Source organism: Crassostrea angulata, unplaced genomic scaffold (assembly GCF_025612915.1).
Source record: "Crassostrea angulata isolate pt1a10 unplaced genomic scaffold, ASM2561291v2 HiC_scaffold_132, whole genome shotgun sequence".
NCBI lineage: Eukaryota > Metazoa > Mollusca > Bivalvia > Ostreida > Ostreidae > Magallana > Magallana angulata.
In genome coordinates, this window is record NW_026441687.1 from 43,188 (window position 1) to 66,493 (window position 23,306).

The window sequence follows — 23,306 nt, forward strand, 5'->3', positions numbered from 1 at the left end:
TACGAGAAGAATTAAGAAGAGTAATACATGTACATGTTTATTTACCTTACAATCTCATAGTGGCAGCTCTAACATCGCAATTTTTATGTAACTAATTTTCTCCAACTTTAACAGAAATGCATTTATTTGCTTAAAACTGCTCAAGAGATACATAACTAAATAGCTTATTAAAAACAACAGGGGTCTGTAGGACATTTGTTATTCAACTATAAAACATTCCATCTTCACTCTCCTAAGAAATATGATGTGAATTTTTGCATGGAATCAAATATTTTTTTGCCATCACGAAGATAAAATTAAGTACGTACTAAGTTGATATGTATAATTGTTATTTTATTTTTTCTCTCAAATATATGTACAGATCCAATGAAAATGTAAAAATATTTGTAGTATTGTTCTGAGTTTATTTATGGAAATATGATATTGTGGAAACAAAAACTAAAGATCCCGTTAGCGTGAATGAATTGCGCACGCGCAAGATTATAAAATCCAAAAAATACAGTTGATTTCCGGGATTTCTTGAGGAATTTTCATTGATTAATAATTAGCGAAGCTCAATTGAGAAAAAATAAAAACAAATTGGTAATCTTCATGTACCAATGATGTTCAAAATATATAAAACAAAAGACAGTACTATCGGTATTAAAGACCAAAAATTCGAGTCTATTATTTTAATATAGTAGTATAGAAATAGATATATACTTCCAACCGCCGTCTTTAATGCTTAGATAGAAAGGGGTCCAAAGAAGTGTTCTATAGTTGAAAGAGATTAAATTAAAATTAGTTAATGATAGATAAACTAATCTGAATCTTTCTAAACAATAACATCATTACAATATGATTACAATTTTCTATTATTATATTTTCATGTTTAATACTGAAATCTGATTGGTTTAGACGCAGTTAATAATTCGTTCTATTACCCTCAGCGTTAGCAACACACTTGGCAACGGGTAACACAACAAATTGTTACTTGTGCGTAAATTATGTGCGTACGGTTCGCCGTAGAATTCACTTCATTTCTATAAAAAAAAAGCAGTAAAATTTTCTTTTAAATTAAGACATTCAGTATAATAAAATAAATAGTGCTTGTTTGGAAGGGTAACTGTTGAAATTGACACCCCTCGAAAAACACTAATTAGTTTTGGGTTGAAATCCTACTGGTGACTCCTTCTATAATTTTGTTGTTGTTGACTTTTTTGTTTTTAAATGTTGACTTATAGAATACCGGTTTATTTTAATTTGCCGTTATTGATTTCTACCGTATGAACAATATTTTCTGTTTTTATTACTAGTTTATTAACATATACAATATAACTAATTTATTAAGATAGACAATATAACTGAATTAAAATGTGTTTGCATTTCCGTTTCTAGTATAAATAGTAATCGTTTTACCTATCATTGCCATTTTTAGAAAGCTTGTGAGGTTTTTTAAAAGCCGGAATAGACAAATAAAATCTGAATTCTTCTTTATTCGAAGCAATTTATTACAGACCAAAACACGAAAGGAACTCTATTTCGGTGTTAAATACAGATGAGGTTTGATTCAATAGCACAAGCTAGAACCCCCAGTGTCCATAGTGCTTGGATTAGCTGGTTAGTGACCCATACGCATATGCACAAAGGCGCACACCATGCAGTTATGTTACAAAGCTAGCTAGCATACCACAGAGGGTGTTTAAGGATCAGAGGGTGCATATACTACAGAAGCAAACGTGATTAAACATGCATTTCTATAGGCTGAAGGAGAGTATATTTAATCTACAACAAGGACAGGCTTTACAGGCAAAATTATAAAAACAAAGCGAAGTGCAAGGTGCAATCAGAAAGCAGACATTATTGCATACATCAATGCTACATGTACAAGGCGTGCATGGAAATTGGTATAACACACATGATCCAGTAACGGGAAATAACTAAAGTAGGCCTATACCATCATTTTTTAAGAACCATCCCCCCCCCTTTTTCAGTTTGCTTCGGGGATATCCTGTAAAATATTCTTCTCAGTTAGAGTGATCAACTCTAGAATGACGTCATAGTAAATGTAACGTCATTTTGAGAGTGATTTTGTCATGCTTGCACATGAAAATAGGTGCCTTTAAAGGGAGTGGAATTATATGGGCGGATCTTGAAATTTTAAAACTTTTAGTCCTTTCCTTTCAATAGTCTTTCGTAATTTGAAGAAAAGTCATGAATGCATCATTAACACTGGTAGAGGAATAAATAAAGGAGGACAAATTTTTCGAGAAGTAGCCATAGTAAAGGATTTTCAGACTGAAAATGCGGGTTACTACACCCAAAGGGGGTTGAAATTACATGACCAGGGAAAGATATTGTTTGTACTGCAATAAATAGAAATTGAATTTAAAAAATATGGACATGTATTGACAAATAAGATAAATAACATTTATACAAATGTTAAAATATTAATGTAACGTTGAATATTGATTTTTACCGCAGTAGGCCTATATTATAACGTTATATATGCCGGGTGTTTTTTTATATAAATGTCTATAGTAAATATTATACATCAATGAATGAAGATCGGCTATATATCAAGAATATGCGCCTATAATTACTCTTTTCATTATCATACGCAGGCACGTACCATAGCTTTTGAAAGTGTGCGGTTGGGGTGGGGGTGGGGGGGGGGTGTGCTCATCCAAATATCTTTTCATGCAATAAAAAGAAGAGGGAATATTCCCAAATAGTAAAAATTCTAATCCGGGGGTGGGTGGGGGACAACAACGCTAAACTAAATGCACAATGCATACAAATTCAATAGTTGACACCGCATGTAGCAGCACTGTGTTATAGGCTAAAATCGCTGGTGAAAAAAAAGTTCGGGAAAATGTGTGAGCGTGACGTCAGACAGTTAAAAGTGACGATAGCATTCCTGTAGTCTGCGTCTTACATGTCGGGGAGAATGGCTGTGTGTATATGGCGTTGAAGAGATTTTAACGTGATTATTTTCTGCTGTCGATAAAATGGTCGCGATCAACACCGGAGATAGTTTGTTGTACAACGCGGGTGCAAGTACAGGTGACGGTACTCGGGAGATTATGGAATTTTATCAATAGGTGATTACGTGCATAACGTTATGTCTGCTGTGTACAAGTTGTAGATTACGCTGAAGGAAGTCTATCACCGTACCTATAGAATTTAGTCGTATGTTTAATTCTGCGTCGGTTTTCAGATACAATATTGGATTTTATTGGCTGAAGTAAATTGTTTACACTTCAGGTAGAAAAGAGATCAAAGAGCAAATTTGAGGCATGCGCAGAAGGGTTAGTCCATGCCAGGCATGGACTAACCCTTCTGCGCATGTCTCAACAAACACTAGAACATAAAAATAACTAACCCCCCCCCCCACCTATCTGTAAATAAAGAAAAACACAACAACAAATGATAAATAATAAAACCAATAAATAAATTGAAAAATAAATATAAAAGTACATGACTCGTACATACACACTTTATTGAAATGATTATGGTTGTATATGTATACACATGTAGACTTTAAAATTAGAAATGATAATTTTAAAAATACTATATAAGGTGTGTCAATGAATGTAACCCTCATATGCTCTCTTCTACACCATGCATCATCATTATTGCAAAACTATTGTATAACTATAGCAACTAAAGCTAAAATCAGAATTTTATTGAATTCCGAGTTAAATAATTATTCCGAGTTCAAATAATACCTTCTACTAGATACAGTTATACTGTGATGTAATTTTTGCAGGATCAGATTTTAAATTATTTTTAGAAATAAAAAAAAATCATCTTTTTTCATTTCAAATTAATTGTAACTACTACTGAATTATGTCTACTAGATTTAATAATTATATGACGTCAGGTTACATATCTATGATTTTGATTTTATAGTTGGAGTATGTGCAGCATGTACGATAGAGAGCACATAAATGTAGCATGTATTTGTGTTAAAAGTCGACGCTGTCCCTTTAACAGCATAGATATATCATCAGTGTTGCAATGCACTTTAAAAAAAAGTTTTCCGGTTTTTTTCTAGTGTTTTTAACATAAATGTATTATACTTAATTAGACTGTATGTAAGATGTTATTCTGTGTAACCTAGTGATAAAATCTAAAGGTGTGTATCAATTGTATTAGTATTAGTATCCTTAAAATCAAAATCTAAAAAAAATCTAAATTTATGTTTATTCATATTCATGAAAAATGTAACTTTTTTTAATTTGTTCTGATATCTTCATTTTTGTTTTCAATTCATAATTTAAACCTTATTGTCAAGTTACAGAAGCACACCCTGACCGGGTTTTATTCCATCAAACAATGAGATGCATCAGATTACGGTCGATATGATGTCTTTTACTGTGAAAACTATCACCTTGGAAAAATACATTATTTTCAAACAATATCGAGTACTATTGACACATGGACACCTGTTACACCTTTCATTACACACTAAACAAAATAAAAAGTTGTGGTTGTCCCTTTTTCTAACACCCACTAGGGGAAACCCACGCTTTCAAAGAAAATTCCAGAAAAAAATAATATTTCCTTAACTTAAGAAACTGCTAAAGAAGAAAAAAAATCGCAATAAAACTTTAATTTTGTTTTATAAATCATGCAAATAAACATGTGCCTCCTGTGTATATAACTTGCTTTAAACAATGAATATAAATGACTTGCCCAATGTTTCAACTTTGTGTAAATAACAGATTGCATTGTGTGCGCACTTAAGAAAAAAACGACTGGGACAGAGACACATTTATATGTAGAGAAAAATGTTCATTAGTTAAACTGGATACCAAGCTCTCTGTCAATTCATATAAGAGGTGATTATAATTAATAGAACCTAATGATAATAGCCACTTTGATATTTAAAACAAAACACCACACAAGCAGATATAGAAACAAAGAAAGTGTCATCTTTTTTCTTTTCATTTAATTAAAACAGAGAGAAAGAGAGAGAGAGACATACAGACAGACAGACAGACGGAAAGACTCGTCAATTTACCTTTAATTGATGTTACTACATGCACTTCTAGCAATATGCATGACAACAATCGTAATACATGTAAGATATACTATTTTTATTCTTAAGAATTGGGTGGAGATAGACTTAATCTCAAGGTTCTGAAAATTTATGATTTTGTAAATCATTCAAAACATATGCATCGTTTTCTGGTTATTTTATTTCACTAAACTATCGAGACGTAGATATTGTCGATAACTTAATGCTAAATGTTGCGTAAAAATAAGCGGACAATATTTGATAAAGACAGAAAGAGAGAAAATGAAGAAAAGACAGGTTCTGTAAATTCTTTAGTTAATGCGAGGAATACAACTGCGTACAATAAGGAGTTTACAGTATACAAACATACAGAAAAGAAATTTCGAAACACAGAGAGCGATAAAGAGAAGTACATTAGTTTAGTTTGACACCATACGTCTAGAAAATTCGATGCACCCAATGCCTTATTTTAGACACTATGCATTGTGAAGGCAACAACGACATCAGATTACATCTGTTATAGAAACAGATACCTCAGTAAGGAACATTAGCAAAAGTCGGACACCGATTAAACAATAGAAGCGTGTTCATCAGAGTGTGTGAGAGAGATTCAAGAGCTAGTATCGTATTTAACATCGTGCTCTCTGTTGTAATAATTATTATTTTGTAGGGAAAACCCACACTTTCTTGACAATAACGAACACCAAGGACCAATAGATACAGTCTACTTAATGCTTTAGTCACTGCAGAAACTTCGGGTCGCTTTTTATGATTTTTGTAAATTCATATAAAAGTTTTCTTTTCTTCAACAAATATGACTAATATTGATTTACTTTCCTTTCTAGGTTTAGTTGCTGAAACATATTAAATAAGATCAGTATTACCAAATATGACGTGTCTCACGTAACCACTTTTTAAAAAAGGATATTTAATTACGTACGTACGAGAGCATCGGAGACGGCAACACATAGAGAGAAGTACATTAGTTTATTTTGACCCCATATGTCTAGAACATTCAACAGATAGAGAGAAGTACATTCGTTTATTTTGACCCCTTATGTCTAGAACATTCAATACACGTGCCACCTAAGTTTATATGTTCAGCCAGCATTGTAAATGTAATAAAAAAAACATCGTATTGCACCTGTTTTAAAACCAGATACCCAGGTCAGAAATGGAAGCGAGAGTCAGACACCGAGCGGTATATTTTGAATATTTCATTTCTTTACTCCAAGCTTTTATTCCCAAATGCTTTATAATAGTACTAGTGGTTAATGATGTTAAAAATGCCAATTTTACTTTGATTGCTATTAGATATGTAGAAATATTAATTTAAAGCATAATAATGCCTATGTTGTTTTCAATTTATCACAATAAGTATATTTCAGTATATTGTACACAAACACGTGTTTACTTATTTTGATTATAGTTACTTGTCCTGATCTGTTGGAGTACAGAATGGTTACATCACAATGACGTTATTGTCATTAAACTGGAGCAATTAAAGCTTGTTCTTTTATCATTTTAGATGTATCGCATTCATTATTTTTTATAATCATAATGTTGTGTTTGTTCATTTATCATTTTTAGATATCTCTTATTATTGTCTATATTTATAATATTTATAATCATCATGGTGTTGTATTAAGTATATGCCCCCCCCCCCCTCCCGAGAGCCTTTGATAACGAAACTTAAGAAATATACTTTTTTTGACACAGAGAAAAGACTGTGTGAAAGAATCAAGCTTATAATTAAAAACAGACGGAGAAGAAATGAAAAGGGGTATTTAAAATAATATAAAAATACTACTAACCGTACAACGATACAAAAAATAAATTCAATTGAGGTGGTTTTAAAGATCAGTTTTAAAGAATAGTTTGAATTGTTGTTCACAAAGGAATATCTTAAATAAGTTTTGGAAAGACATTGTAATCCTGTACGAATGGTAATTCAACAAAGTATTTCTTCAAACCGCGCACAATTATACACGATGCATCCAGTTGTGTTTTAAATACGATTCTTTGAAAATAAGTAAAAAAATAACATTTTACAATAAACTGCATCCACAATAGTCATCTAACCGTTCAGCTTGAGGGAACCATTAAACGAAGGGCGTGTCCCCAAGCGCCTACGCTTGCTTCTACTATATACAGTTTCTCCCGTGGGTGATTTCAACCAGTTTTTAATTTGTGTCACTTTCTGAAAAAAAGGGGGGGGGGATATTTAATGACAAAAACGCGAGAACCATTCAAGTGTGGAGGGGGGGGGGTATTTAATGACATAAACACGAGGAATATTCAAGTGGGGGGGGGGGGGGGGTATTTAATGACAGAAACACGAGGAACATTCAAGAATATAATTGTTTACCTGATTATAAAAGATTCTAAAAATTCATATCAACATTGAAAAAATAAAAGTATTGCATTAAAAACAATGTATTTGTGATCGTTGAATATGTATTTAGAGCTCTAAGCGAACAAAATTTGTGTGTAATCTACAAATCAGTTGAAAAATGTGGTCATAAAGAACAGTTTATCTTTATAAATACAGATAAATGTTACACGTTATGAAGATGCATATAAGTAATTCAAAAGATTGTAAGGGGTCTGTTTTTTTTTTATTATGAGTGTACAACCACATTTATAACAAATTATAAAATTTGTTTGAAAAATGATACGGGTTTAACGATTCTCACAAACTTATATACTCAAACGCAAACCTTTAAGTATATATTTTTTTTATAGTAACGGTTATTTTTGTCGTTTCTTATACAAGAACTACAACTTCATTTAGTTGAAATTGCTTTGTTAAAGCGATATGATTCTACCTTTTTTTTAATGTTTCATTTTTTTTTTAATTCAAACTATTTCCACCTTTACCAACACCTATCAGCTTACAGTCTGCTGCTACACTTATACCCATGCAACAAGAAAAAAAAATGGAAATTTAATCGAGATTTTTTATCCATGATTAGTTTTCAAGATCAGTTTGAATTGTAATTTACAAAGTAATCTACACAGGTAAAATTGCAACATATGTTCAACATATGTTTAACATATGTTGAACATATGTTCTGAAACATATGTTCGCCATAAAAAACGAGCACCATATGTTAAACATATGTTCATAAACATATGTTCATCATATGTTAAACATATATTAAACATATGTTTTTGATAACCATATGATTACCATATGTTTATAAATATATGTTAGACATATGTTGAACATATGTTAATTTCATTTTTGTGTTTACTCATTTTCTTTATCCTTTGGGATTATTTACACAACATGTATCACATATGTCTTATGCATATTTAAAAATATGCCTATAAATATTTTTCTTATTTTATAATTCATTGTTGGTACAAATTCTCTTTCTGAATTTCCCTCTTCAACTGATTATCCTGTTTTTATAACACTGAGTCTTTTAAAAATTGCATTAATTTTGCAGCTCCAGCTATCTGATGAAAAAAAACCCAGAGATAAATATACATATCATTTTTATTTTTGCAAATATCATATAGACAAGTTTGTTATTCTCCTGTGAATTGTTCTCACTCACTGCAGCTTTAATAGTTTCTGAAAAAGAAACAGAGAATGTAACACTTTTTAAGATGGTTTATAAGTTTATAATTGCCTCAGTTGTTCCATTATTAAAATTGAAGAAGAGTATCAAGATCAAGTTGCAAATACAACATGAATTAAGTTTTTTCATTCTATTCCTTAAGTAAATTTTGTTGAATACTTACATCATTGTAAGTTCTGGAGAGAGAGAGACAGAGAGAGAGAGAGAGAGAGAGAGAGAGAGAGAGAGAGAGAGAGAGAGAGAGAGAGAGAGAGAGAGAGAGAGAGATTAATAACTATATACCTGCATTAATCCCACTTTTTGTCCAACTTCTTTTTCGATGTGCTGTTTATCATTTCACAAGTCAAGTCTAAACTTCTGTCTAAAATATTAATACAAATGCAAGTAACCACCATCAGACCTTTGAAAATTTTTCAAATCAAGAAGTGGACAACCATTAATATATTTGTGTTATTTTTACAAAGTGAGATTTTAAAATCTTACAAATAATCATTAGAACTAAGAACATTTTATAATTAGAATCAATCATACAGTCAGAGCCATGTTTAAATTTAATTACCATAACTTGTATAGCAAATGTTGTGCACATATCTTTGAGCTCAGGACGAATATCTGGATCCTGGATCTTTCATCACTTCATCGTCTTCAGACTGCATCCAAGAAATCTTACAAACCTCTGCACTACTACATCCATTTGCTACAAATTATAATACTATGTCAAACAGTGTTACTCATTACTAGTATTTGATATTCATTGAACCTAATTAACTTTACTACAATAATATTACAAGTTTAAAAAATATACATCATGCTGCAGTTTTGAAGAAATGTAAGACATTTTTATAATTATGTACTTACTTCTTCATAATTTCTGACACTGTGTTATTTGATGCCATCTGTGATGTTTCCACTAGTCACTGCATTCCTTAAATAAAAACACTTTTTGCAATTAGCATGTAATAAAAATTACACTATAAATATTGATAAAGATTTTTTAAAAAGAAAAATGAATTGAATTGATATAAATATTTCAATGAAAAGATATAAATCATTGTACAATTTGTGTTGACACAAAATAATTCATTAGGAATTTCCCTGTGGGATTGTAAAGACTTTTTTCATTAATAACTGATTTAAAACAGCAATATGACATACTCGTTGCTTTGCAATGAGCTTTGCTCTAGTTTTGGGGGCTACTTTCACTTTCCAAGATTTTAAATGCGTCTGATCTTAAATCTACATTTTTATGCTTGTTTACTATTAAACTTGTAAGGTCTTAATAAACTATAGACAGTAAGCTGTTGAGTTGTAGCTTTGTGTGAAGAAATTTACAGACCTAAACCTTTCTGAGATGTTCTACATTCTCTCATTCGAAAACATGGTAATTACTGAATGATTTATTCACTGTATTTTTAAAACAATTTTAACAACCTTAGAGGTTCAATTATAGAGCTGGTTTTTAAAAAGTTTAACAACAATGATGACCGTCGGTTGTTGACATTACATTATTTTATACAGTATGGTTTTTCAATCCGAATTTTCTAGAAGAACACAACTACAGCCCGTAGATTGACTAATTGCCACTATATAATTTTTAAATAGGTAAATGAAAACGCATTTTTAGCTTATAAGTACAAGTTAAAATCCATCCTGCAGATTGATCTTCTGCCTCCGTGACGTAAAATATGACGTGTGTTTATGAACACTAAATTTAAAACCGATTCTGGCTTAAATCCGGATTTGTTAACGAAACACTTCATATGAAAAAATTGCATGGCTAATGTTGATTATATAATTTGTTTATACACGTATTCATTACTACATATGTAAAATTTAAGCCAACAAACATGTTTAATCAACATAACGCAAATTGAAAACATATGCTGATCATATGTTTTAAACAAACATATGTTCATAATATGTTAAACATACGTTGAACATATGATTATCACAAATATATGTTCAACATATGTTTTGAGTCTGTAATATGTTTAACGTATTTTTCAAACATATGTTAACAATATATTTCAAACATATGTTCAACATACTGTGAAAAATTCATATGTTCAACATATGTTCAACGTATGTTCAACATATGTTACTCGAAACATATGTTGAACATATGTTGCAATTTTACCTGTGTACAATGTTTGTCAGAACCATTTTAATGCTGCACGTATCCGAATTATATTAGTTATTCAACAAAATATCACTTTAAACAGTGGATAAACACACAGATGTATTCAGTTATCTGTTAAATACAATCTTCTGAGAATAGGTTAGAAATGAAACATTTCATTATAAACTGCATTCACAATAGTCAGCCACCCATTGAACTTTTTATATGAACTTTTTATTTGATGCTACATTCTGCATTTTTTAATGACAAAAACGAGAAACATACAACATTTGAATGTTTTCTTGATTATAACAATTTCCAAAACTCCATATCGACATTGAAATAAAATAACAGTAGTGCATTGCAAAGAACGTATGATTTCAGAATAAAAAAAGTATTTTTAATCGTTTTTACATATATTTAGAGCTCTTATCCAACCAACTGTGTGGATAGACTACGAATCAGTTATTGAAATGTGGTGATAACAAACAGTTTATCTGTATAAATACAGATGGATATTACTTTTAATGTAGGTGCAAACATTTTATTATAACGGTTTCAAAATGAAAGTTCCTTTAATTATGTGTACACATTATACACTATATATATCTATGACACATTACACATGTATCTAACATTATGACACGGGTAAATCAATTCTTACAAATAAAGCAAAGCATTTTGTTTTTTGCGGCCATTTTTTTTTATACCAGAACTACGACTATATTTAGCAGCCTTTGCCTTTTCAATCTTGTTTTTATTTTTTATTCAAACTCTTTACAACCTTACAAACGCCTATCAGCTTACATTCTGGTGGCGGCCATTCAAATTATTTGCGTCATCGTGGGTATCGTATAACACCATTACCTGTACTATGTAGGACAGCCACTCTGGTGTCTACACATTAAACAGGTAGAGGGGTGGCTGACAATTCAGGCGTGATTTCTTTTTTAAAAATGTCAAACATGTGCCATTGTTTTTTTAAAATAATGTAGGGCGTAAAAATAAATTGAGAGAGAGAGAGAGAGAGAGAGAGATTGTATGATTATTCTTCTGCAGTGTCATTGTCAAACATAAAACTATTAATCATATTAGAGTGAACAATTCAGCTTTGTAAAGTACTATAAACAATGGGATTAAATTTCTTCATGTACACAATTTTACAGACTAAATCTGCATTTAATTGAATATATTTACTTGTACTAAAAATTTTAATGATTCTTCAAATTCTAGCAACGTTCATAGCCTCCAAATTCATCAGAATAATGACAATTAACATTATATAGAATGATAGTTAGCCCTCAGTTAGGGGATTCAAACGTTTTACACTACAACATGTTCTATGTAGAAAAGTGCGTAAAAATCAATCGCATGTTTAAATATACGAAACAAATTCAAGTATGTGAAATTTATATTTTCATATTAAATATTATCCATATAAGTGTGGTTTCGATTGAAATTTTAAATTATTCATTAGAAGATATGAAGTTAAACGAGGTGGTATAATATAAGCTTTGGTAGCTAACCTCTTATGCGTAATGTAATTTGCTGCTTGAGACATCCACATTTCAAACTGAATTTGTTAAAATAAATGATTAAATTATTATGAAATACAATAAATGATATATAAATTTGGTTTAAATTCCCATTATGTTAACATTTGAGTTCTGTGCTGTTCAATTTTCAAAAAACGGGGCATGGGGACCAATATACTTCGTCACACGGTCTGAATAATTGTTTTATTGCACAAATAAATAAAACATACATACCCATTTTGATATGCAATTTGAGAAATAATCGTTGAATTATATTTTTAGTCTAAAAAAAAAGAGTTTTATCGTCAAAGTTTGTGAAACCATATTTTGTAAAAGATTGAATATAAATTATATATAATTGGTTAAAACCGATGATACAAACACATTTGACACAACCAAGCATCCAAACAAACATACATACAAGCATTGGACGCGCGATATTCAGTTCCCCAGCACTGCCTTGTGGTATATAGGACAAACGATATATAAAACTAAGCATTCAATGCTTCTGTGTACAGCACTGTTGTAATGATTCTTCTGCCAGGTTACATCAGAAAACGAGACTGATACAAACATCGTTAAATTGTTAAACATTCATTAGAACATATCAAGTAAAACATGGTGGTATAATATTAAAATCGGTAACTCAATGCTTTTACTTACTACTTATCACTGTGTCAAAATCAACAGTTTAACCTAAATAGAAGAAGCAATTACAAACTAATTCAATTAAAAAAAAAAAAACAAAAAAAATGGAGTAAAATAATTTGCATTACAAAGATCCGTGTCCTCCTGTGGTGAGGGTTTATAATTGATATCATTGCTAGCTTTACACTAGCACCCTTTTAAAGAACATGCTCATTAGAATGGATAGAAAGAAGAAACAATAGAGAGATCAAAGATTAAGGACAGACAGGCAGGTAAAGATAGATAGATAGAGAGATAGAGAGACAGAGACATAGAACCACAGTAAGATGGGAAGTTAAAAAATGTCATGTTTAGTAATTTGATAGTTTCATTACACAATAAACCATTAATATTCAAAAAGAGAAATATTGTTACATGTAATTTAATGTACCTTGTGAAGAAGAATTAGAGAGGGGAAAAATACAGACAGACAGGCAGGCATGTGAGAGCGACGGAGAGAGAGACAGAGAGAGAGAGAGAGAGACACACACACACACACAGAGAGAGAGAGAGTTAGAGAGAGTTATAAAAGGACATGTTTTGTAAATTAATAGTTTTATTACACATTCAGCCTTTAATATTATAGTATAGGGATATATTTACATGTAATGACCTTGTAAAGTAATGATTCTGGGTTTTATAATGGAGGAGAGGGTATTTCTACATTTTATCATTTAAAAAAAATATTGCTAGACTGTTAATCGTTGACTTCAAATCAAAAGTAAAATATACTCAGATTCATCCATCAAATGGTTAACGTTATACTGTATCGTCTTACTAGTCGTCGCCAGTGTTCACATTCATTTTTTATATTATGTATTGTTATCATACAAATAGCCACTGTTGTGTAAAACCAATATTTTACATTTCGTTTTTTATTCGCGCTATATGTTACAACTTAACATTCATTTTATGACAAACACACGTTTCTAGAAATATCTTTCAACATTTTAGGGTGTGACACAGACTATACAGCAAACCAACCAATCAGGTGACACCTCTATTGTCGGGTGTAAGATGTCAGCCCGACAAACTCTGCATAAATTCGGGTACACCTGACTGCAGGTATTATATGGATTATTGGCGGCCGGACATTTAAATATGCTAACATCAAGGACACACAGTTCGTTTATCTGTAATGTACAGGTAAGGTGTTGGTTATTATATCAACATTCGATTTCGTTACGTGACCTATTGCAATTATCTTTAGTCCGAACAATGAACATTTGACCTTTCGGTACGTTTTCTTCTGGCTAAGTAATCCCTTTCCTGCTTTTCCACATCTTAAAAAAAGCTGGATTATAATTATGTAGACAAGAAAGCCCTCTGTCCACTTTTGAAAGAACTTCATTTAGTTGATGTGATATTACGCTCTAAAATTTATCAAACAAATTAACTATGCTCTTGAAAAAAAAATTATACCTTCAACATATCTATAATGTATGTGTGATTTAAACATGGAATAACATCTTACTGATACTGCCTCAAAAAAAAACTTTATAGTCGCCAAAAGTCACGATGGTAAAATTCTGCACACTATGTTAATTTCATTATTATACAAAAGTATGAGTCGCTTTTCTTTCGGTGTGAAAACAACATAGTGACGAATGCAGACGAATGATCAATGTGTTCGAATCCATAAAATTTACTTTACTAAATTACTGATCGATGTTCATATATTTTATATATATATTTTATATATTTTACTTGTCCAGTATAAGATGTATATATAGACAATTACATGCAGTGTATGTTTTTCATACTACCTTGTTCAATGGAAAGTACCTGTTACTATTAATAAATTTACTTGGCGTTCTGAATTTAGGGAACAAATATGTGGAACTGCTACTATACGAACTGTGGGATGTGATAAATATATATATATATATATATATATTTATGGTTCAATAAATAATCGGGTTTAAGGTCACAATAATATATAACATGTATACTAATATATATGTGTGTTTAACGTTACATTGCTGTTAGAACGATTGATACAAAGGCAGGTTTTTATAGCTATATGTATAAACTCAATATGTATTCAGAGAGAAACTAAAATGGATAGAAAAAATGTTATGTATGAAGTTTTTAATATTTTATGGTAATGCCTCATATTAGGTCATGTTCTTTATGTGCATTGTGTGTATGTTTAACGTGTGTGAAATCATTGGACAATTCAAAACATATTTAAAATTTAATTTGCTTTAATATTGGCCCCTGGTGTGTAGGGTGATTAAAGAAAAGAGTAAAAGTCATTGGAATTTTATATAAACCTGTATGACTTTGCTCAGTGTATGATTATTTTATCTGTCTGTCTATCGAACCTCATATCTTGAGCACAGGTAGGAATTTCGTATTTGTTTGGCTTATTACCGCTAGGAGGAATGACTGTAAAACATATAGATTAAATTGTACAATGCTTTTCGCCAAATGCATTTTTTTCTTATTCATGTTCAAAAACACATAACAGGCGTTTCAAAATACTATATATGCACATGTACCTGGTCTAAATTCTTTGCTGGCTGGAAGAAATTTCAAACCAGGTAGTGGGTGTATAATGCGTCGCATTTCTTTTCTAAATTTTTAAGGTCGAATTTCTTCCGTTCAATTTTTTAAACGATACCATTAAAATATCAATGAAATTTCAGAATATCTACTCAACCCCTCCCTTTCAGATAATGTATACGATTGTCAATATCTTTTTAAATGATTAACAAAACTTTTTGCTTTTTCACATACAAAACATTAAAGATTTAAGATTTTAGTCCCCTAAAATCTGTAATCAATGAATGTGGCAATGAGAATTACAAACTGATGTTGTAACGATCAAAAACTTTACTTCTATAATGCTTTACAAAATCTTGATCGTTTTTTAGGTATGTGTACGAGACTTTACGAGTCTCTTGGCCCCTAATTACAGGGGACAGACCCTTTTTCTTGATTTCTTAAAAAAGGTCTTAAGAATACCTACATTTATTGTTCTTACAACCATCTGAAATTGTTGTATATTTTTTCGATACAAATGATGGACTATTTTAGGGGCCAACCCTCTAGATCCTTAATTGGGACAGACATTGGTGTTCTGATTAATGAAATCGATTAAAATCATCAAAGCACACATTTTTTCTTCTACAATGCTTTACAAAATATGTCTCCTTTTCTAGATATATTGCGTCATAGTTTAAGTACTTTGGCCCCTAAAAATCCCTAATTACATAATAAATGGGCGTTGCAATGATTTTACCTGATAGATATTGTTACGATCAACAACTTTGCTTCTATAATGCATTACAAAATCTTTATCGTATTTAGGTGATTTGTAATAGAGTTTACGAGTATCTTGGCCCCTAACTTAAGGGGCCAGCCCCTATATCTTGGTTTTGTTGGAAAGATCTTTTAATTCTCTACCACTTTTATTATAAATGTCTTAGGAAAATATCAACTCATAAAAAGATACAGATCAAAACGTATGATATTTTGATTCAAAATTCGTATCCAATTTTCGAGCCCAGGCGAGCTCCTAAACTTTGCGCCACTGGCGTAAAAAACTGCATTGTGCACAACTTCAAACTATGGTCTACCTATCCTGAAAATTTTATATTCACATCTCTGATAGTCTCTGAGTTTATGTCTGCACAAAATTGGTCGTAAAAATTTACAAAATCAGCCGTAAATCGGAACCAGAAGTGACGATTTCAAAATTTCAAAAAAAACTTCTAGAATTATGACCACTGGCAATCATCTGTGAAAAAATGGTTGAAATCGGCTGAATAATTTTCGAGATATCGCGTGCACAAAATTTGTGGAAAAAAATAATAAGAATAAGAAACAGTACGAAAACAATAAACGGAAGACCTTAATTATCATTGTCCCAAACAGAATTTTAGATCAGAATTTTTTTAATAAAAGACTGTCAACTCATCCCGATCCCCCGAATCCAGTTTCCCTGATTTAACCATACATCATTTATTCGATCATGTAGACGTTTACATAAACTAGATACGATCTCGTTACGAGTAACGAGTAGGTCTTCCTTTCGATTTCTGTTTTAAATCATACCATGAATAATCGATATAACTTCAGAATTACTCCCCCCCCCCCCTCCCAACACACACACACACTTTCAGATGATGTATACAAATCCCTAATTACGTAATAAATGGGTGTAGCAATGAGTTTTCCAGATAGATATTGCTACAATCAACAACTTTGATTCTATAATGCATTACGAAATCTTAATCGTTTGTATGTAATTTGTAATAGACTTAACGAGTCTCTTGCCCCCCCCCCCCCCCCCCCCCCCAAAAAAAAGGGGGGCCATCCCCTTTTTCTTGATTTCTGTGAAAAGGTCTTAAGAATACTAAAAATTTTTGTTCTTACACCCATCTGAATTGTTGCTCTTTTTTGAGATACAAATGATGGAATATTTTACGTGCCAGCCCTGAAGATCCTTCATGGGGACAGAAATTCGTGTTTTGATATGTGAAATCGATTTAATTCATTTCAAACATTTTCTCTTCTATGATGTCTAACAAAATATTTTTACTTCTCTAGTTATATTGCGTCAAAGTTCAAGTTCTTTGGCCCCTAAAAATCCCTATTTACGTACTAAATGGGCGTGGCATTATTTTTTTATAATAGATATTGGTACGATCAACAACTTTTCTTCTATAAAGCATTATAAAATCTGTATCGTTTTTAAGTTATTTGACATAGGATTTAAGAGTGCCCTGGCCCTAATATAAGGGGCCAGCCCCTTTTTCTTGATTTCTTTGAAAAGGTCTTAAGAATACTAACATTTTTTGTTCTTACACCTATTTAAAACTGTTGATCATTTTTGAGATACAAATGTTTGAATATTTTAGGGGCCAGCCCTTTAGATCCTTAATGGGGACAGAAATTCGTGTTTTGATAAGTGGAATCGATTTAAATGATAAATTCAAACATTTATCTTGTATGATGTCTAACAAAATATGTTTACTTCTCTAGTTAAATTGCATCAAAGTTTAAGTACTTTGGCCCCTAAAAATCCCTAATTACGTCATAAATGGGCGTGGCAATAATTGTTTTCTAATAGATATTGGTACGATCAACAACTTTGCTTCTATAATGCATTACAAAATCTTTATCGTTTTTAAGTTATTTGTAATAGAGTTTACGAGTGTCTTGGCCCCTAAATAATTTCGTTATAAAGAACTTATGATTATCTACTACTTTTGTTATATACGTTTTAACAAAATATCAACTGATAAAAAAATACAGATCAAAACGTATGAAAATTTTGAATGAAAATTTGTACCCAATTTTCGCGCCCAGGCGAGCTCCAAGAAATGGCGCAACAGGCATTAAACAACTACATGCTGCACAATTTCAAACTATAGTCTTCCTATCCTGAAAATTTCATATTCATATCTCTTATGGTTTCTGAGTTTATAGCTTCACAAAATGGGCCGTCAAAAATTACAAAATGACCGATTATTCTGTACCGAAAGTGACTACGAAAAAAATGATAAAAATGTATGAAGTTTAGATCACGTTCAAACACTTGTAAAAAAAATGATTGAGATTGGTCGAATAGATTTCGAAAAATTTTGTGCAAAAGAAATAATGATAATAATAAGAAACAGTACGAAAACAATAAGGTCTTCCGTTGGAAACGGAAGACCTTAATAATAAGAAACAGTACGAAAACAATAAGGTCTTCCGTTGGAAACGGAAGACCTTAATAAGAAATCGTACGAAAACTATAAGGTCTTCCGTTGGAAACGGAAGACCTTAATAATAATTACTAGATACGATCTCGTTACGAGTAACGAGTAGGTCTTCCTTGCGATTTCTGTTTTAAATCATACCATGAATAATCGATACAATTTCAGAATTACTTTGGCCCCTAAAAATCCCTAATTACGTAATAAATGGGCGTGGCAATGATTTTTTCTAATAGATATTGGTTCGATCAACAACTTTGCTTCTATAATGCATTACAAAATCGTTATCGTTTTTAAGTTATTTGTAATAGAGTTAACGAGTGCCTTGGTCCCCAATTTAAGGGTCCAGCCCCTTTTTCTTGATTTTTTTGAAAAGGTCTTAAGAATACTAACATTTTTTGTTCTTACACCCATCTTAAATTGTTAATCATTTTTGAGATACAAATGATTGAATATTTTAGGGGCCAGCCCTCTAGATCCTTAATTGGGACAGAAATTCGTGTTTTGACACGTGGAATCGATTTAAAGCATAAATTCAAACATTTTCTCTTCTATGATTTCTAACTAAATAGTTCTACTTCTCTAGTTATATTGCGTCAAAGTTTAAATTCTTTGGCCCCTAAAAATCCCTAATTACGTAATAAATGGGCGTGGCAAAAAAAATTCTAATAGATATTTGTACGATCAACAACTTTGCTTCTATAATGGATTACAAAATCTTCATCGTTTTTAAGTTATTTGTAATAGAGTTAAAGAGTGCCTTGGTCCCTAAATAAAGGGGCCAGCCCCTTTTTCTTGATTTTGTTGGAAAGAACTTTTGATTTTCTACCACTTTTTTTATATATGTTTTAACAAAATATCCACTGATAAAAAGATATAAATCAAAACGTGTAAAAATTTTGAATGAAAATTCATATTCATATCTCTTATGGTTTTCGGGTTATAGCTGCACAAAATGGGTCGTCAAAAATTACAAAATGGCAATTCGGTACCGGAAGTGACTACGAAAAAATTAAGAGAAAAGTATGAAGTTTAGATCACGCCCTACCATCTGTGAAAAAATGGTTGAGATCGGTCGAATAGATTCCGAGAAATCTCGTGCACAAAATTTGGAAAAAAAAATAAAAAGAAGAAGAAACAGTACGAAAACGGAAACGGAAGACCTTAATAATTACAAAATATTACATAAGGTTAACTACCAATCTGTCGTTGTATAGAAATGTAAATTATGTTAAACGTGTACACATATTTATTTGCATAATATGTTAAACCAATTGAAGTTGTCATCCAAAGTATCTGCCCGTTTGATTACATGTTACTCGCCTTACAATTTCGGCCTATATATTATCCATAATATGTTTTATCCGAAAAATGATATCGTATTAATGAATAGAGTGAATTCGCTATATACATGTATTCTACCACTTGACTACAATTTTTGCTAATCGAGGCCTAGAATGAAAATACATTCTTTTGAAACCTTTAATAATCGGACTGTAAATTGCCCCTGAAAATTGATTTGAATTCTAAATTTTGAATTGCAAACTGCGTTCTAGAACGCAATTCACTATTCAATTGTATACGAGCTTGATGCTAAAAAACTATAGATAACCGCATCACCATATTTTCACGGTGGTAGTGAAATACCACAAGTAGAAGCCCCTGAAAATATTGGAGATTAAAGGAGAGATTTCCCGTGGACATATCTGTGTAAAATAAACATGGAACACCTTTCCTGCTTTAAATTTCTTTGTTTTTTCTTCATTATAAAATACTAATTTATCTATATATATTCAATTCATCTTCAAATACCACACGTTTGGGGAAATGCACAATTGGATGGGAGCCCAAACCTCAACAACTAGAGATGACCTCATCGCCATATATTCACCGTGGTAGTGGTATACCACTAGCAATTTGACCCTAAACATTTTTGGCCCAACATATTGCGAAAAGGACAATATTTAAAAAACTAGAGAAGACCACTTCACCAAATGTTCATGGTGGCAGTGGTATACCACACGTAAAAGCCCCTGAAAATTTCTGGCCCCAAATATGAATTCTAAATTTTGTTTCAAAATTCTCTCTATTAATCTAGTAAATCAGTAAAATATTTGTATTCAGATAAATGGTTTATGGAGAAAATTCGGATTGACAGTCTGTCATGTTTACATTCTTAAAATCTAGAATAACCGACATTAATTTTCTGATTAAGATTTGCACAATAACTGATTTGAATTTCATATACGTCAAAAATTAAGTATCTTGGCTTGCTTTTGCAAAAACAATGTACCCGAGAGATCCACCGCTTTCTAATTTTGTTGTTCCTTAAGCGGCTGGGAGACGAAAAACGAAAAATCGACTCCTTCCATTGCAGGATACTTTACCAGGTTTCGCTTTATACGTCCGTCTGACGTACAACCTGCGACAACACACCAGTACTTGGAAATATTTGGTAAAGCTATGAAACAAATTGTCCACAATTATGACAATATGACTAACAAATCAGCATCGTCACGTGACTGCGGTGCGTAAAATAAAAACCAATACGGTAAAACAGAGCATCTCGGAAATCGGCTATTATTTGTAACAATCCGTCAACCCTTAAACTATTTATTTAATTTCAGGAGTCTCCACGTCTTTGCATTTCCAGTAGATTGTCGATTTAATAGCCATATCTTCCAAATTGTGTCTGCTGCAGGGAAATGTATATGCAGTTGTTATGTAGCTCTACATTCATCCTCAGTGTTTATACTATTTGCCATACATCCTCACATATTTTTCCCTTTTTATATAACGTAAAGCATTTCATGACACACTGTAATATAACATTTTTTTGTTAAAAATTTTATCATTTACTAAATTGAGCCCCTTACACACTTTTTTCCAAAATCATTTTTTATATTATTCTTTCACCATCGTTGTGCAATATCTACTTTCACCATGTTAAACAATATTTTGTATTCAACTTGTTGTGCAATATCAGCACTTAAAAATTTTTACATAAAAAACCTTTGCAATTTTTTTCACCTGGGCAATGCTTGGTTACACTTCAATAACATAATTTTCTTTTTCTTATTCAATATAGGCAACAAAATCGTCCCTGTCTGTTGAATTCTTCTCCTAAAATGGGCTCTATCAATGACATAATTCATCCATTAACCTTTCCTATCTTCGTATGGAACTAACAGAGTGTGAACGTTATCGTTAAACTGAACTTTTTTCATTGATAACTTTGTCTGTCTTGCATTCATCGTGTTTCGTATCAGGCGCTCACAGGGGCATAACTCAACGTTTTAATAAAATTTCATTAGTTCCCCAGCTGTCAGCAAAATCGTAGCCGTTTCGGGTCATTTCTCTTAAATCTTTTATACAAACTTTCTTATTATCAAACCAACGACTCTCATTCAATGTCCACGTTTTGGGATTTTTCTCATCTTTTTTCAATGCACTCCTTGCTATAATTTTCCATTTGTACTGTACTCCTTGAAAATCCATAATGAAATGATTGTTATTACATAAATGAATAAACTAAAAATCTTTTTTTCTTGCGAATGTTCATTATCTGGTATAGTAATCAACTCTATAATGAATATGTTTCTATGCAAACTCTATAACAATACCTTTCTAAATAAAACGATGACAAACAAGTTCTGTACAGAACCTCTTCTATAAATAGCTATGCCATCACCTCTATATTCAATCCTCCAATGAGAACACGACCTCTATAAATTTACTGTTTTCAAAAGTCCCCTCTATAAGGCCTCATTAGTAACTACCGTACGTCATCACCTCTATATCCAATCCACCAATGAAATCACCACCTCTCTAAAAATACCCTCTAGGAGACCCCAATAGTTACGTAATCGCTCTAAAACCTCACCTCTAAAAGGAACTATATGCAGCAAAGCGATGAAGTGGGGGAGTTTCCTCGGGAGGCTACGGGAGAACCGGCGTCGTGGGACGGTGATGAGAGAAATTCATACTAAGCAAAGGTGAAACCGGCTAAGTTAAAAAATCTATAAACTATCCAGCCGACAACCTCATCACAACCACGGATATCGTCCGGAAAGTAGAGGACATCGCCCGAGGGGAGAAAATGGCTTTTCGCATGAATATTTCTGTGGGATGTATCCTACGGCACATCGAAACGGGGGAGTACCGATATTTCATTCCGGACAGGAATAAAACTCTCTTTCCCAGCCCAATTCTCGTCAGCAGTATAAGCGATGTGGGAAAGAAAATCAAATCTCAAATGGACTATATAAATCTTTTTGAACATTTGATGCGGCAAAGGCCGGAAAGAAGTGGAGGATTGACAAAATTACAAACATAAATATCGTTCTTTTTAGGACGAGATATATTTTGAATTGATGGCGACTAAACCCTCTTGTATATGTGTGTAAAAAGGTTTTTTTTTAATTTTTGTGTATAGCTTGTTCATAACCAATGCCTTTGACGTGGACACTGTCCGGCTAGCGCTTCACGCTTGAGCAACACGCGGGGGAATCTGTGTATATACACATTGAAGTCCCCTGCCTGACCAGCTGCAGACCCCATACTCTCATTTGTTCGGAGGACACCATGATGAAGACAGTGTTGATAGTGTTTTTGTACTTGTTTTGCATTGCATCTTGCTGTCAAAGAAGGGGCGACGCG

At 32.0% G+C, this 23,306-nt stretch overlaps 1 long non-coding RNA gene across 1 annotated transcript; it reads right to left on the reverse strand.

Annotated features, from left to right (window-relative positions):
* Nucleotides 1-8,102: 8,102 nt before the first annotated feature.
* Nucleotides 8,103-10,111, reverse strand: LOC128169442 (uncharacterized). The gene is made up of 4 exons (XR_008241533.1): nucleotides 9,454-10,111; nucleotides 9,155-9,292; nucleotides 8,878-8,956; nucleotides 8,103-8,588 (listed from the first exon to the last, which is right to left on the reverse strand). It is a non-coding gene; the product is annotated as an uncharacterized LOC128169442 (long non-coding RNA).
* Between the last annotated feature and the right edge of the window lie 13,195 nt (nucleotides 10,112-23,306).